This window comes from Schistocerca serialis, chromosome 3 (assembly GCF_023864345.2).
Source record: "Schistocerca serialis cubense isolate TAMUIC-IGC-003099 chromosome 3, iqSchSeri2.2, whole genome shotgun sequence".
NCBI classification, from domain to species: domain Eukaryota; kingdom Metazoa; phylum Arthropoda; class Insecta; order Orthoptera; family Acrididae; genus Schistocerca; species Schistocerca serialis.
In genome coordinates this window covers 500,253,131-500,269,732 of record NC_064640.1, presented here as the reverse complement: position 1 = coordinate 500,269,732, position 16,602 = coordinate 500,253,131, and positions in this window count along the sequence as shown.

Here is a 16,602-nt window from a genome sequence, read left to right as displayed (position 1 = left end):
CGAACGAGTGTAGTGTAAGCTGTCTCTTTAGTGGACTTGTTGCATCTTCTAAGTGTCCTGCCAATGAAACGCAACCTTTGGCTCGCCTTCCCCACAATATTATCTATGTGGTCTTTCCAACTGAAGTTGTTCGTAATTTTAATACCCAGGTACTTAGTTGAATTGACAGCCTTGAGAATTGTACTATTTATCGAGTAATCGAATTCCAACGGATTTCTTTTGGAACTCACGTGGATCACCTCACACTTTTCGTTATTTAGCGTCAACTTCCACCTGCCACCCCATACAGCAATCTTTTCTAAATCGCTTTGCAACTGATACTGGTCTTCGGATGACCTTACTAGACGGTAAATTACAGCATCATCTGCGAACAACCTAAGAGAACTAACTGAAAACGTCTGGTCAATGGTGGCCGCGCAACTGGCTCGTCACAATACGCCAGTCACTACTCTTGATGAACTATGGTATCGTGTTGAAGCTGCATGGGCAGCTGTACCTGTACACGCCATCCAAGCTCTGTTTGACTCAATGCCCAGGCGTATCAAGGCCGTTATTACGGCCAGAGGTGGTTGTTCTGGATACTGATTTCTCAGGATCTATGAACCCAAATTGCTTGAAAATGTAATCACATGTCAGTTCTAGTATAATATATTTATCCAATGAATACCCGTTTATCATCTGCATTTCTTCTTGGTGTAGCAATTTTAATGGCCAGTAGCGTATTTCTCTGCTGCTAACCTAAAATGTAGAAAACATGTGCAGTTTTCTACCGTATAGGTTATGTGCCAAACATATGCAGTTTTCTGTAGCATAGGTTATGTGAAAAGAAATATTTACTCGCAGAAACCTACACCATTTGCATTTAACACATATAGAACAACAAATGGCTGCATGAACAGGACACAAAAACGAATAGCACTGAAGAGGCTTAACATTAATAGGTGAAATATGTCTGGTACTCTAGAATAAATTTCATTTGGAAAAACGGAAGTTTTCTTGTCTTTATGATAAAACATAACTAAAGTAATATGAAGCTTTTATCTGGCTGCTGTACAGTGCTGCCTTATTGCATTGCAGTTAGTTGAACAGTTTTGAAATCGTAGCTGATTCTTCTCTACATCTACATCTACGTGATTACTCTGCTATTCAGAATAAAGTGCCTGGCAGAGGGTTCAATGAACCACCTTTATGCTATCTCTCTACCGTTCCACTCTCGAACGGCGCGCGGGAAAAACGAGCACTTAAATTCTTCTGTGTGAGCCCTGATTTCTCTTATTTTATCGTGATGTTCATTTCTCCCTATGTAGGTGGGTACCAACAAAATGTTTTCGCAATCGGAGGAGATAACTGGTGATTGAAATTTCATGAAGATCCCGTCGCAACGAAAAAGTCTTGGTTTTAATGATTGCCACTCCAATTCACGTATCATGTTTGTGGCACTATCTCCCAAATTTCGCAATAGTACGAAACGAACTGCCCTTCTTTGAACTTTTTCTATGACATCCATCAGTCCCACCTTATGCGGATCTCACACCGTACAGCAATACTCCAGAATAGGGCGGACAAGCGTGGTGTAAGCAGTCTCTTTAGTAGACCTGTTGCACCTCCTAAGTGTTCTGCCAATGAATCGCAGTCTTTGGTTTGCTCTTCCCACAACATTATCTATGTGATCGTTCCAATTTAGGTTATTTGTAACTGTAATACTTTAGTATTTAGTTGAATTTACAGCCTTCAGATTTGTGACTTACCGCGTAATCGAAATTTAGCGGATTTCTTTTAGTACTCATGTGAATAACTTCACACTTTTCTTTGTTCAGGGTCAACTGCCACTTTTCGCACCATACAGATGTCTTATCTAAATTATTTTGCAATTCGTTTTGGTCATCTGATGACTTTGCAAGACGGCAAATGACAGCAGCATCAACAAAAAATCTAATAGGGCTACTCAGATTGTCTCCTGTGTCGTTAATATAGATCAGGAACAATATAGGGCCCATAACACTTCCTTGGGGAATGCTGGATATGACTTCTTTTTTACTCGATGACTTTCCGTCTATTACTACGAACTGTGACCTTTTGACAGGAAATCACGAATCGAGTCGCACAACTGAGGCGATATTCCATAAGCGCTTGTGACGAACGGTGTGAAAGCCCTCTGGAAATCTAAAAATATGGAATCAATTTGACATCCCTTGTCGATAGCACTCAATACTTCGAGAGTATAATGAGCTATTTGTGTTTTACAAGAACGATGTTTTCTGAACCCGTGCTGACTATGCCTCAATAAATCGTTTTCTTCGAGGTAATTCATAATGTTCGAACACAATATATGTACCAAAACCCTACTGCAAATCGACGTTAGTGATATAGTCTGTAATTCAGCGGATTACTTCTCTTTTCGTTTTTTGGTATTGGTGTGACTTGAGCAATTTTCCAGTCTTCAGGTACGGAACTTACTGTGAGCGAGCGGTTGTATATAATTGCTAAATATGGAGCTTTCGTATCAGCATACTGTTAACGTTCAGTTTCGTTACGTGCTTAGAAGTGGGATACGGTTCTCATTTAAATTATGTTAAGCCCTAGCAGTAATTAATATGCTTATGATGAAGTTCATTACAGTGTTCTTTGAAGTTACGCTGTGAAAGACCATAGTTAATTCACTAATTGCTAAATCGATCGAGACACCGTGAGAAGAGAACCGTTGTTTCAGCCTTGTGTCACCTTGCTTTGTTTATCGTTCAGCCGTGAACGAAGTCACGCGCTAGTGATATACCTAGCGGCAGGCAACTTAACGGGAGCGCTTAACTGCTGAACTCAGCGCCGGTTTGCCGGGACGAGATAGGCTGTCCATTGTTCTTGTTCCTTCACTTACGTCCCGTTCACGTACACAGCGAGCGAGGTGCCGCACTGGGGAAGCACTGGACTCCTAATTGGAAGACGACGATTGAAATCCCCGTCCCGCCGTGCAGATATAGCTTTCCCATGGTTTCCTTAAATCGCTGAAGGTAAATGCCGCGGTGGTTTCTTTGAAAGGAAACGGGCGGTATCCTTCCCAGTCCCAGCTCGTGCTCGCTCTTTAACCCTCTGCGTCCCAAAAAATGTAAAAAGAAATTAATTGTAAATTATTTCAAAAAATTGACCTCTGTAATCATAGAAAGCAACGAATATAAGAACAACTCGGCAAAAATAAAAAATCACTTATTGTAAGGAGAAGGTTTCACTTTGGAAGCACTGTGGGCTACTGTTTTCAACCACTCATCATTTCATGACATATATTCGAATGCTATTTGGCATTTTTACTAGACACAATCCCAAATCTCGAAATGTACATTAACTCATAATGCGTAAAACTAATTAGTCCTCAATAACAAGCAAAAATGAGCCTAAAATTTAGTACATTGATATCATTAGTACGCAAGCTTCAGTGGCTTAATTTCGAAATCACATAAAAGCATTAGTACAAACTCAAATTTACTTTGTAATACCGTTAAATAAACATACTTTCGCTGTCAGTGAACTCCTCAATATGACCATTATAAAACAAACCACATGTCACCATCACCTACAATCAAGTAGTACAATCTCTGCACCGACTGCTGCTTTGATCACTGTATGTGGCTCTTACAGTCTACTACATTCGTAGAAGTACCTCAGTGTACCACTAGAAGTCAGTTGCACCGGTGGTTCCGTGCGGAAGGCACTGGTACTTAAAAAAAAAAAAAAATGATAAAATGGTGGTTTGAGACAAAAATCACTGGTACTCAAAAGTTTAATGACCGTGTCGTTGAAACAGGTACGGTTTACGACCCAAGTCTGTAGTAACTCTTGCAAGTGGAAACAAATTATACACCATATTCAATGCCCATGCGCCAATCAATGAAGACAACAGAAAAAACCCAGAGAAGGTAGAAGAATTTTGGTCACAACTCGAAGAAGAACTGTTCAGAATCCCAGACAAGCATGTCAAGATCCTCATGGGGGACTTCAATGCACAGACTGGAAAAGAAGGAAAACGCCGGAACATTGTGGGCAAATATGTAGCTCACAAAAGGACAAACAGAAATGATGAAACATTGATTGATGTTTGTGAATCATTTGGAATGAAAATTATGGCCACCCAGTTTAAGAGGGCTCCAAAGCAGATGAAAACATGGCGATCACCCAATCCCATGTCAGGAGAATGTCAGATTGACCACGTAGCGACCACCAGCCCGAAGGAAATAATGAACGTCAAAGTGCTGAAAGGTGCGAATTTTGATTCCGACCATTATCTGACAAGGATCAAAGCGAAACCAATCCCTGGCAATCGGAGAAGGAAAACCCTCAGAATACAGACGTACAGAATTGAATAACTGAAAATTAGTGAAGAAATAGTTGTGAAGTATCAGCATGGACTTGACACGTTAAACTCCAACGAGTGGGACAAAATGGCTCAGAAGATTCAGGAAGCAGCGAAACAAACAATTTTACTTGCTAAGAAAACGAAACATCCATGGTGGGATGATGAATGTGAAGATGCCTTACGGAAACGTTCTGAAGCTTGGAACAAGCGGAACTTCGAGGAATTTAAAACCCAAAGGAGGACGACAGCAAAAGTATTTAGGAACACCAAACGAAGGTTTGAAAGAGATCAATTAAAGGAGCTAGAAGAGAATTTCCAGAAGAACAACACCAGAAGCTTCTATCAGACATTTAAATCCAAACTTAGAGGTTACTCATCACCCAACATCTGTTTCAAAAATGGTCAGGACAAATTGATTATGAACAACAAACAGAATTGCAAACACTGGCTAGATACTTCAAAGAGTTATTCAACTGTGACCCACCACCAGAAAAATTAACCTTCCAGAAACCACAAAACAAACTTCCTGATTCTACCCCACCAGATATAAAGGAAATACGAGAGATCATCAGCGGCTTGAAAAACAACAAAGTGTCTGGCAAAGATTCAATTGTTGCAGAAATTTTGAAGTACACAGGAGACAGTTTCCTGGAACGACTTGAAAGTCTCTTTCAAAAAATCTGGCTCACGGGAGAGAACCTAGAAGAATGGAGAGATGCTGTCATCCACCCATTGCACGAGAAAGGAGACAAATCCATTGTCAATAATTACAGAGGAATATCATTTCTACCAGTAGCATACAAGATCCTTGCCAGTGCTCTCAAACATAGAACAGAACAACACGTAGATCAACAACTAGGTGAATATCAAACCGGCTTTAGGACAGGAAGATCGTGTGCAAGGCAGAGCTTTACCATCAAAACCTTAGTCAACACAAAGACACTAGCAGCTGATAAGAAAGTGATCATGACATTTGTGGACTTTAAAAAGGCGTACGACTCCGTAGATAGAGACACATTAATAGAAGTGCTGAAAGAATTTGCAATTGATGATAAGACAACGAGACTTATTCAGCAATCACTAACAAACACCAATCACAAATTAAATTTTTGGGATAGCTGTCAGAGCCCTTTGAAATCAAACCAGGTTTGAGACAAGGAGACAGTCTCTCTGGGATCTTGTTCAACTCCGTTTTAGAAAAAATTATCAGGTTATGGCGAAAAGAAATGGGTCAATTCAACTTTCCAAATGGAATCAGGCTAGGCCGCAAAAAGTCTGGGCTTACATTTGACTGCCTCGCCTTTGCAGGTGATATAGTGTTTTTTGCAGAGAATCTGCGAATTGCAACTAAACGGATTGAAGTCCTCAAGGAAACAGCAGTGAAAGCAGGATTGCAAATATCTTTTGAGAAGACACAATATAAGAAAAATGCCAAATGGCTCTGAGCACTATGGGACTTCACATCTGAGGTCATCATTCCCCTAGGACATAGAACTACTTAAACCTAACTAACCTAAGAACATCACACATATCCATTCCCGAGGGCCGGCCGAAGTGGCCGAGCGGTTCTAGGCGCTACAGTCGGGAACCGCGAGACCGCTACGGTCGCAGGTTCGAATCCTGCCTCGGGCATGGATGTTTGTGATGTGGCCACAGCAGTTAACTCCCATAGTGCTCAGAGCCATTCCCGAGGCAGGATTCGAACCTGCGACCGTAGCGGTCGCGCGGTTCCAGACTGAAGCGCCTAGAACCGCTCGTCTGGAACAATATATGAACATAAATGCCACTGATCCAGTCTGGACAATGAGGACCAAGTTTGGTGACATCAAAAGAGTTCAGAAGTTCAAGTACCTAGGGGAGATTTTGACTCCAAACAACAATGAAAAGGCAGAAATTGAAAAACGAGCAATAAAAATGGAAATAGCATTCAGATTGTGTCAGAACACGTCCAAATCTAAATGACTCTCATACTAGGGCAAATTCCAGTACTACAACACAGTCGTGAAACCTGAATGTTTATATGCATCTGAGACAATAGCCAGGAAGGGACTTTCAGACTTAGAAAAGAAAGAAAAGAAATTCCTTAGAAACATTCTTGGGCCCAGAAAGATATCTAATGAATTTACGTTCCGTCTAAGATCATATCAAGAACTTTATCAACGATTTGAAAATATTACCTCCACAATGAAGAAAAGAAGTCTGTCTTTCTATGGACATATTAAAAGAATGGAATCAGAGAGGCTCGCTAGCAAGATTCTTCTCTTCCAGGAGAACAAGAAGACACAAGTTCCATTGGTGAAAGAAGTGCACTGGGATCTAGAAAAATGCGGGATAACGGCAGAAGAAATTGTGAACAGGTAGATCTTTAGGAAAAAGGTTGCAGAGGTGAAGGATTTCTTCTAGGGGGAAAACGAGGAAGAACAGAGTATTCTCGGCAGAAGAACGTGCACTAGTGAGCCAACGGATGAAGGAGTACTTGCGAAAGAGGAAGGAAGAGAACTTTAGAAAATGAGGGAAGTTGTGTAAACGTAGCCCATAGACGGCTGTAACGAAAGTAAATAAATAAATAGATAAATAATAAATATCATTTGGCTCAAGCTTGGTGCAAACATTTTCATTTGATGCCATTGCAATAATGACTGTGTCAGGTTTAATTGGTGCTATCACCAGTAATCGAAATCAGTTCCACCATGTGAAGGCTACCATTCACCTACAAAGAGCAATTATTATACCCAAGATAATAGTAAAATACTTCTTTCATCATCATCATCTTCTTCTGTTTCTTCTTGTTTTTCTTCTCCTGCTACTACTACTTCTGAAACCACTACTACTACTTCTCATTTTCCCGTTTCCGTATGGGTTCGGAATTGTAAACTGACGGAAAAAAATTCGCAACACTAAAAAGTAATTAAGGTAGAGTAATAAAATACATTTGTCTAGGTAACATCTTTAAGTGGCTAACGTTGCAAGGTTACAGGTTAATGTAAGTGCAAGATAATCCACAGCAAATGTGAAATGGTGGTAGTTTAATACACGGTGTAACTGCCAGAATGTTGAATGCTAGATGCAAAAGTACGTGCATTGTGTTGTGCAGGTGCCGGATGTCAGTTTGTGGGATGGAGTTCCATGCCTGTTGCACTTGGTCGATACAGGGACGGTTAATGCTGGCTGTGGGTGACGCTAGAGTTGATGTGTCATATGTGCTCGACTGGAGACAGATCTGGCGATCTAGCAGGCTAAGACAACATGTCGACACTCTGTAGAGCATGTTGGGTTACAACAGCGGTGAGTGGGCGAGTGTTATCCTGTTGGAAAACATGCTCTAGAATGCTGTTCATGAATGGCAGCACAACAGGTCGAATCACCAGATTGACGTACAAATTTACAGTCAGTGTGCGTAGGATAACCACGAGAGTGCTCCTGCTGTCATACGAAATCACATCCAAGACCATAACTTCAGATATTGGTCCAGGGTATCTAGCACGCAGACTGGCTGGTTGCAGGCCCTAAACTGGCCCACTTGTAACCAACACATGGCCATAACTGGCATCGAGACAGAATCAGCTTTCATCAGAAAGGACAACACACCTCCATCCTGCACTGCCCACCACTGAGATCGCAAATGGTGGTAGTTTGGGGTCAGTGGAATTATCATTACAGGGCGTCTGGCTCACAACTGTCCTTGAAGTAATCGATTTGTAAAAGTTGTATGTGACACTGTGGTGCCAACTGCTGCTCAGATCGCCGCTGCAGGTGCAGTTACGATGCGCCCATACGACGAACATGATGGTCTCCCGTCTCGGTAGTGCCTTATGCCGTCCGGAACCCAGTCTCCGGTCTTCTTGCTACCTTATATTCTAGTGACCACCGCTGTCAGCAATCATGTACAGTGGCTACGTTCCTTCCAAGCCTTTCTGCAGTAACGCAAAAGGAACATCCAGCTTCTCGTAGCCCTAGTACACGACCTCGTGCAAACTCAGTGATGTGTTGATAATTTCCTCTTTGTCGCCTTAAAAGCATTTTTGACTAACATTAATTCGCCACGTCCATTCTCAAAGGTAACTAACGCTAACGACAGTTACAGCGTGTATATAAAGCAAACCTCATCTGTATCCACATAGTGGCGCTCTAGAGCCACCCTAATGTGACTGGCGCTAAATTTAAATTCTTATTATCTCTCAGACGTAGAAACACGCCTGCCAAATTTCGTTTATGTCGCACAACTCCTTATTGGTATTAAGATTTTTTTTTCGTCAGTGTAATACAGTTTTTGCCAGTATTAATGACCGTCAGTGGCCGCATGACCTTCCTGACGCCAAAATCAGTAAAACACTTCTGAATGGATATTATTAACGTCGAGGAATTTTGAATAATAAATTGCAACCCCTTTGGGAAACAAAACAATGAACACTTCGTCAATACTCACTGAAGAGGAATTTCCCGTTTACAGGCCGTAGTCAGCTTTAGTGCCTCCCTCCTCTACGTCCCCACAGTATAGCCGACAATGCTATCCAAACGTTGTGGCAGCAACACTTCATTCCAGACCGAAGTGTTCAGTTGGTCTCCGAGAGTACTATTGTTCCATGCCCTGGTACACTGTTGTGTGCCCGATTGTCCAGCGCTTTTGTGAAGCTCCTCTCTATTTGTACTGTCTTCGTAGCGACGAAAGAACTAACGAAAATATGTATGATATAAAAGAAAGTACTGGCCCATATTGTTGAGAAATAAAAGCACGAGAAAGGAAGAAAAATGACATATAGACTACGGGTATGGTTTTCTTTTCTTTTTTGCGTAGCCATATGGATGGCAACGGGAGGAAAGGCAGTGGCATAAATTTTATGGTAATGAGACTGTGGGTTTCATTACAGACCTTCCCGCAGTGTCCCACGGAGAGATGATATGAGTCGCTACTGGTTGTGACCCCCCTGGGAGTTATTCGAAAAGATTAAGCCATGCTCTCACAGCGTGTTTCATACTCTCATTCCCGTTCATTCCACATTCATACCTAATTATGTAACGCAAAACTACACTACATAAGAACTTGTCAGTTATTCAAACAACACAGATGTAAACTTGACGCTTCACAACTAGTCGGAAGAGAGAATGGGAATCACTCTCCACTAGGGTCTTGGACGGGGAAAAATGTGGGATTACCATGTTCTCCCAGACACACAAGTTGTTAACTTTGAAAACTACGGGAATACACGGGGACACATTGTCTTGCAGCAGGCCCCTCTATAACTGACCTATTAGGGCTGATGACAGACGTTATGTTTCGTATATTGGGCGGCGTAATCTCTATGGACAATGGCTTGAGCTACCAGAGATACTCGTGTGGTTTTGGAAGGTATTGGTGCTCAAAAGACTGTGTCGCCCAGAAATGAAATGGCAAGTGATCTGCCTGTCCACGAATGCAATTCAGCTTGCAGACTGACACGAGCTCCGTTATTCACACACGGTTCAAGATAACAGTTGGCCATGGGGGCGGTTCGAAACAATCAAAATGATAAGCGCAATGTCTGTACAAGTTTGGAGATCGGACGTCTAATGCATCTGGCCCCATTCATGTGGACAAAGATCTGATTTCCACAGCGTGATAACTCTAATTCAATGTGTCATCAGTGTGCATCATTTATACGCGGAGAATCAACTGTTGCAAGTAGTGTATTGTTTCAGCCTAACCAAAATTAAGTAGCGCTGATCAGTTTATACTTTCAAATATAATTACTATATATCTAAAACTGACGCCGGCCGCGGTGGTCTAGCGGTTCTAGGCGCTCAGTCCGGAACCGCGCGACTGCTACGGTCGCAGGTTCGAATCCTGCCTCGGGCATGGATGTTTGTGATGTCCTTAGGTTAGTTAGGTTTAAGTAGTTCTTAGTTCTAGGGGACTGATGACCTTAGAAGTTAAGTCCCATAGTGCTCAGAGCCATTTAAAACCGACGTAGAGAGGGTGCTCAGATCTTTTTGACAGACTTATCCAGCGCGATCAGCGTACATAGCTGTAAAAGAACGGGGAGTCTACCTGCGTATCTATATTATATACAGTAAAGTACGTGACATATAGCATTTTTATTCAGCCATATGTAAAGGTTTCCTTTCTGCCTATTCACGAATGAAGCTTGTGAAGAGTATTAGTCTTACTGCTCTGTGCGAGCTGTTGTTATGTCATTATAAAGTCACGTGTGATGAATATCCCTTTGCAGCCGTAAAGACAGTTCTTGAAGTTTTTTAATTAGCGGACGTCCATTAATTACATAAGCTCAAAGTGGATGGGTGGGGGGGAGGGTCCGGTAAAATCTCACCATATCTCATTTAAGAGGAGGGGGAAATGAAAATCTCATGTCAACGTTTTGATCCAGAGAATATACATTATCATAACGGATAACATTTGGTTTTATAAAACTACTCGCGAGCATAGACTATATTACAGTGCCCACCAATCATTACGGTCTCTTTAAACAGAATACTTTTCACGTGTGCATGCTCGGGCTTCTCCTATCTGAAAGAAATGCCGCACAAGTGTCAGATTTCATTTCGGCAATTCCCGGAAGCGCCGGTCAAAATCACTGCGTGTCTGTCAGTGAGATACTCGTGATGTTCCGCAATGCATATAAAGCCGATTTTACTGCGTTCAAAATGAATTTGTATCAAAACTTTTATAATGCGTATGTTAATCAGTATGCCGACAAATCGAAATAAACGTGCCATGGAGCCTTTTTGTCCGTCTATATGTCTGGCCGTCCGAAAACTACTCAGGACTGGCATGTTTAAAATAAAGGATTTTGAATTATGTGTTAAAAACGCTGTTCAATAAACTTGTTACATCTAGGTATCACATTTTTATGCGAAATTAAAGGTGAAAATGATCACTACCTTTAAGATGCGGTGTGACGAGTATAATTACATTATTTGTCTTGAAAGCTGCCAAATGGCGAAGAATATTCAGAGAAGATCTATCCTTCTTGTTTCGTTTCACTCTGCTTTGAAGTACGTTAAATCAGTCAATTTTTAAAGTTCCGTGTCTTGCTATTAGCCCAGTACTGTTTCTTTTTTTCCCTTCTTCTTCAGAGATCTGGACTGTTCGTTTGGTTTTCATTTTGACTTGTAATCTCTCTTTCTTGTCTTTGTTTCTTTTTATTATGAGTACATTTTATGTGATCTGGAGTTCTCTTCAGTCTTTCTCCGTTTCCTTAAGCCAGTTTGGTTGGGTTCTGTTGTTGCAGAAGTAATCAAAAAACATTTTAATCTATTTGGATTCATTCTGAGGATGTGTCCAAAAAAATCAATTCCTCTTTCCCTTATTGTGTCTGAGAGTTTTTCAGTTGTTTGGTGAAGAGCTACATTTTTTATGTGAATTAGTTTGTTGTCGTGAAATGTAGGACCAAGGATTTTTCTTAATATCTTCCCTTCTTTGATCTCCAGTCTTTCAACTAGGTCATGGTTGGTGATGGACAAGGTTTCAGCTGCATAGAGGGCTTCCGGTTTGATTTTGTATTGTAATGTTTTATTTATGTATTCCATGAGGGGGACTTTTTGTTATATGTGTTTTTGGTCAGTTGGAGGGCCAGGTCAGCTTTATTTCTTCTAGATTGCATTGCTTTTTTTCTCTAGGACATTCCAGCTGATCAATTCTCCAAGATATTTGTATTCTTTGAGGATCTCTATTTTTTGTTCTCCCACATTAATATGGTTTGGTGTTTTTTGTGTTTGTCATTATCTTGATCTTTTCAGGGGAGAGTTTGAGACCTATTTTTTCAGCTTACTTTTGTAGTTTGAGGGTCTGCTCCTTGGCTTCCTCCCAGGTCTCGGCTAGTAGGCCCATATCATCTAAAAAGGCCAGACAGTTGACTTTGATACCTTTTTTCGTGTTACCGACGGATTCCATTACGGATCTTCGTCTTCCACTCTCTGACTGCTTTTTCTAGGGCGCAGTTAAACAGCAGTGGGGAGAGCATCTCCTTGCCGTACACTAGTTTTTATCTCGAAAGGGTCGGAGCGTTCTCCCATGAATTTGACTTTAGAGTATGTGTTCGTAAGGGTTTCTTCGGTTTGGTTTGTGGTTTTCTTGTCGAGGTTTAATTCTTTTAGTATAGAGATGACGGATTCCCGTCTATTCAGTCGTATGCTTTCTGAAAGTCAGTGGAAGTGATAAAATACGATTTTGCTCTTGATTTTTAATAGGCCATGAGGTTTTTGAGGTTTAGGATTTGTTCTGGGGATGATGTTCCGTTCCTGAAACCCGCTTAGTATTCTCCAAGTTTATGGTGTAACTGGGATTCTGCGCCAGTTAGTAGGACTTCAGAGAATATTTTGTACGTTACGTCTAGGAGAGAAATCCATCTGTAGTTGTTGAGGCCAGTTTTAGACCCTGCCTTATGGAATGGGTGGATAAGAGCCGTCTTCCAAATATCTGGCATTCTTTCATTAATCGAGATTTATTCAAAGAAGTTTTGGAGAGGGTCTATGGCATTTTTGTTGTCGTTTTTCCAAAGTTCAGCTGTGGTTTGGTTTCCTCCCGAGGCTGTATGGTTTCTCGGATTTGATATGACTGTAGTTCCTCGGTAGAGGGTGGATCAGAGTTTGGGTTGGTTATTTTTGAGGACTTAAAGTCAATTTTTTCTGTGGGTTCTTCACAGTTGGGAGGGTCTCTGCAACATTCTGTCAATATTTTTCAAGTTTCCCTGTTGTTGTGGGCAATATTTCCATTTTTGTCTTGGAGCTGTAGGATCGTCGGGCTGTATCTGGTTACTTTCTGCTTAAATAAAAGTTCCTTGTGTTGTTTTTGATAAAGTCTTCCTTAATCTGAAAGAAGTGTTGGTCATCTTTCGCTTTTTTTGTTATTTTGATATTTTTGCTCACTAATTTTCTTTTTTTTAAGAAGTTTTATCTGTTACGTTCATTTTTCCGTGATCACCACTGTTGCCATGATTTTCTTCTTAGTTCAAGAAGTCTATCACATTCTTGTATCCGCCAGGCATGTGTTTTGGCTTTCGTTATGGGAGCTAATTGTTCGGCTTTACTTATTAGGCTTTCTTTTATTTCATCCCAGTTTTGGTTTTGCATATCTTCGACTGCAAGGGCAAAATCCTTGGAGTTTATTATCTTTTCTGTATCGTATTTCCTTTTTTTCGGGTGTTGGTTCCATTTTTCCTTTTGGGGATGATCTTGAGTTTGGTTGGCTCCTTTGAGGGCTTTGACATTTTGTATTTCGTTATGGAACTTCAGTTTGATGGCCACATGATCGAGTTGGAATTCATCTACGTTTAGATTTGGTGAGACCCATGTTTTCTGTTTTCGAGGTAGCTTTTTAAAGGCTGTGGATTTCAGGATGATGATGTGTCGTGGCATAATCCTGTCTGATGCCATTTTGGTTAGTTCTGTTACTTTCGGGTAGTTTCCAACTATTTTTTTTGTGATTCTTCTCATTTCTTGTGTGGGCACTGAAGTCCTCCGTAAGTAGAACTTGTGTTTTTCTGGAATTTTTTTTACTAAATTATCGAGTTAGTCCCAAAAACGTTCCACCTTTTCTAAGCCCCTTAAATGTCTTCATTTATGGGGAGATGTGCATTCGCGATGGTGAACAGTTTGTTAGCAGATTGTGATTCAAAGTTGATCCATTATTATAACGGGTAACATTTTGTTTTACATAATAGGTGTCACCTACTACATATTTTTAGTGGTAGCAAAAAAAAGTACATATTAAATTTCATTATTAAGAAATAATAGGGTAAACCACACGTGAGGGGGAAAGGGGGTCCCACCACATCTCACCAGATCTCGACAAGGTGGGAGGAGGTCCAAATTTTCAAAATAAAACCTCACTTAGTTAATGGATGTCCCCTTAGCTTTATTCGACATTTAATCCTTCGCTTTTGCTATTGTGAATAACTGTAACTGGTTTATATTAATGTTCGACTTCATATATGCATGAAGTTACACGTGTGCATACAGTCTGTATTAAGAGTATTTGTCGCTCGTATTGTTTTCATCAAGTAAAGCCTGTGGCGGCATCTCCATGGAAGTTTCACGGTCATTTTCTAAGGTAACATCCACCAGTGAAATAAGGATACACGATTTGCAGCCATGCGCTATACAGTGGATTTAGCTAGTTGATAATTATATAGACAGTCTGATCAAAAGTGTGCTGTCCTTTGTTGTGGACATTAATATGTGGTGTGTCAGCCCTTCGCCTTTATTACGGCTTGAACTCTGCTGTAGATACTTTCAATGGCGTGTCTGAGTGTCTGTGGAGGAATGACTGTCAGTCTTCTTCGAGAGCCGAAACCAGAGAAGGTACTGATGTTGGATGATAGGGTCTAGAGTCACGTCGACTTTCTAACTCATCCCAAAAATGTTCCATTGGGTTCAGTTCGGGACACGGCTAGGCGCAAATTGAGACGCGTATAGCGCGTGTGGCGCGAAGCAGCGCAGCGCGCGTTTTTGTAACATCACAGGTTCAAATGGGACCGCGCAAATTTCGACGCGACGCGACTGGGACGCGACACGCGCCTGCGCCGGGTTGCGCGGCGTTGTGGTTGAGTCACAGTTTCTCGCGCCGCGCGTCGCGCTTGCCTCGCTAGCGCCGTGGGAAATTTGAGGCGGGGAGCGGTAAAGTAGCCCGGCCATATGCTCACATCGGAACGGCGCATATGAGCAGTGGTAATATTGCCCATACGATAAATTTTGCCTTGCTGTGTACTGAATTTTATTGCCTGTTTTATTGCACCATAGTTCTCCTCGATGTTTTCAGATCGCAAGAAGGGACAGAGGGTAGTGAATAAGGAAGGAAGGAATATTATAAAATCATGTGATTAAGAATCAAGGCAGGAAAGTAAAGCAAGGTTATCTTCTCGCTGCCTAATAAGCTAGCGTATCTGTACGATGTTACAAAAATTTAGAAAGGGAAAATCTCCACAGGTGTGATCCCTGTGTGCTTCTGGTAAAAAGCGTCCAAGATCTGAAGTATAGAAGTTTCACTGTGATTACTCTGATATGGATGTAATAATGTAATACGACACACTGTACTACATGCATGTGAACAACATATTTCCATTGCAAGCTAGAAAGAGTCGAAAAGCAGTCACAAATAACAATGTTTTAATTGGTTCGCAGTGATGAGAAAAAGCATTTCAATTGTTGCATGGTTATATCAGCATTAATAAACTAATTATACAACAAGAGGCTACACAAATAAAGAAAATGGACGGTATTATTACGAAAGTAGGAATATCCTAAAAGAGTGTTATGATTAGATATATTTAATTTGTTGAAATGTGCTGCTGACAAAGGCAGATCTACTTTCATGACAATGTTTTTCGAACTCCATCTCACAAGGCACACGCATTGCGCGCATTATCCTTCGCTGCTGACAATACACTGACCATTGTGTTGTGCGACAGATCAATTGTTTATTTTTCTCAATAACAACTATTTTATTCGCGATCACGCATTGTCAGTTTGGCAAGCCCTAGGTGAGTAAACAGTATCTGGCATGTGCCTATCATTCCGCCTTTGCTAAGTTTCCATTCCAGTCGCTCAGTGTTAAAAATACGATGGGTTACGTGGATTCCACCAAAATTCCAACAGAATTGCCAATCTGTTTTTGTGTGAGTTGTTAACCTTTTCTCATTCGAAGAAACATCAACATTTATGAGGAAAGGCCACATTCCTCTTGGTGACTGGTTTAATTGTACTTCCTTGTCACAATGTAATTTGCCAAACTCATCTCACAGCAGCTATTGAGACAGAATTCCGAAACGGAGGGCCTCATTAAACAAGTAATTGGCAATCACAGAGCTCAATAGCTTACGAAAAACCTCATAGTATCGGTTTGCAGTAACATAAGAGAAGAAATTTCATGTTTATTTTCATACAAGGAAGCTCTTGTTTCGTTAGCTGTCGATAACTCTTTAAAAATTACAGTCACTGGAGTGAAATAAATAAAAAAAGAAGTATAAGTAGTGATATATCGCCATAGATAAGAAAGTTCCGTGTGTTTAATAACTGGCAAAACACTCTCCTCCTTGTGTGCTATCATTCGCCAAACTTTCGTTTCGATGTCTCGAGCGGTTTAGGAGATAAGAGAGATGTTGCGAGTATTTCATTCTCGCGGGCGTGAGATCGGAAGTGAGCGCGCTACATGGGATCCATTTTCTCGAGATCGGAGGCAGATAGAGATGTTCTCCCAAGTCTAAACAAAAATTCAACGTGTTAGCTAAATTTCATACGCAGCAACATATGGTGTAATACTCACCAAA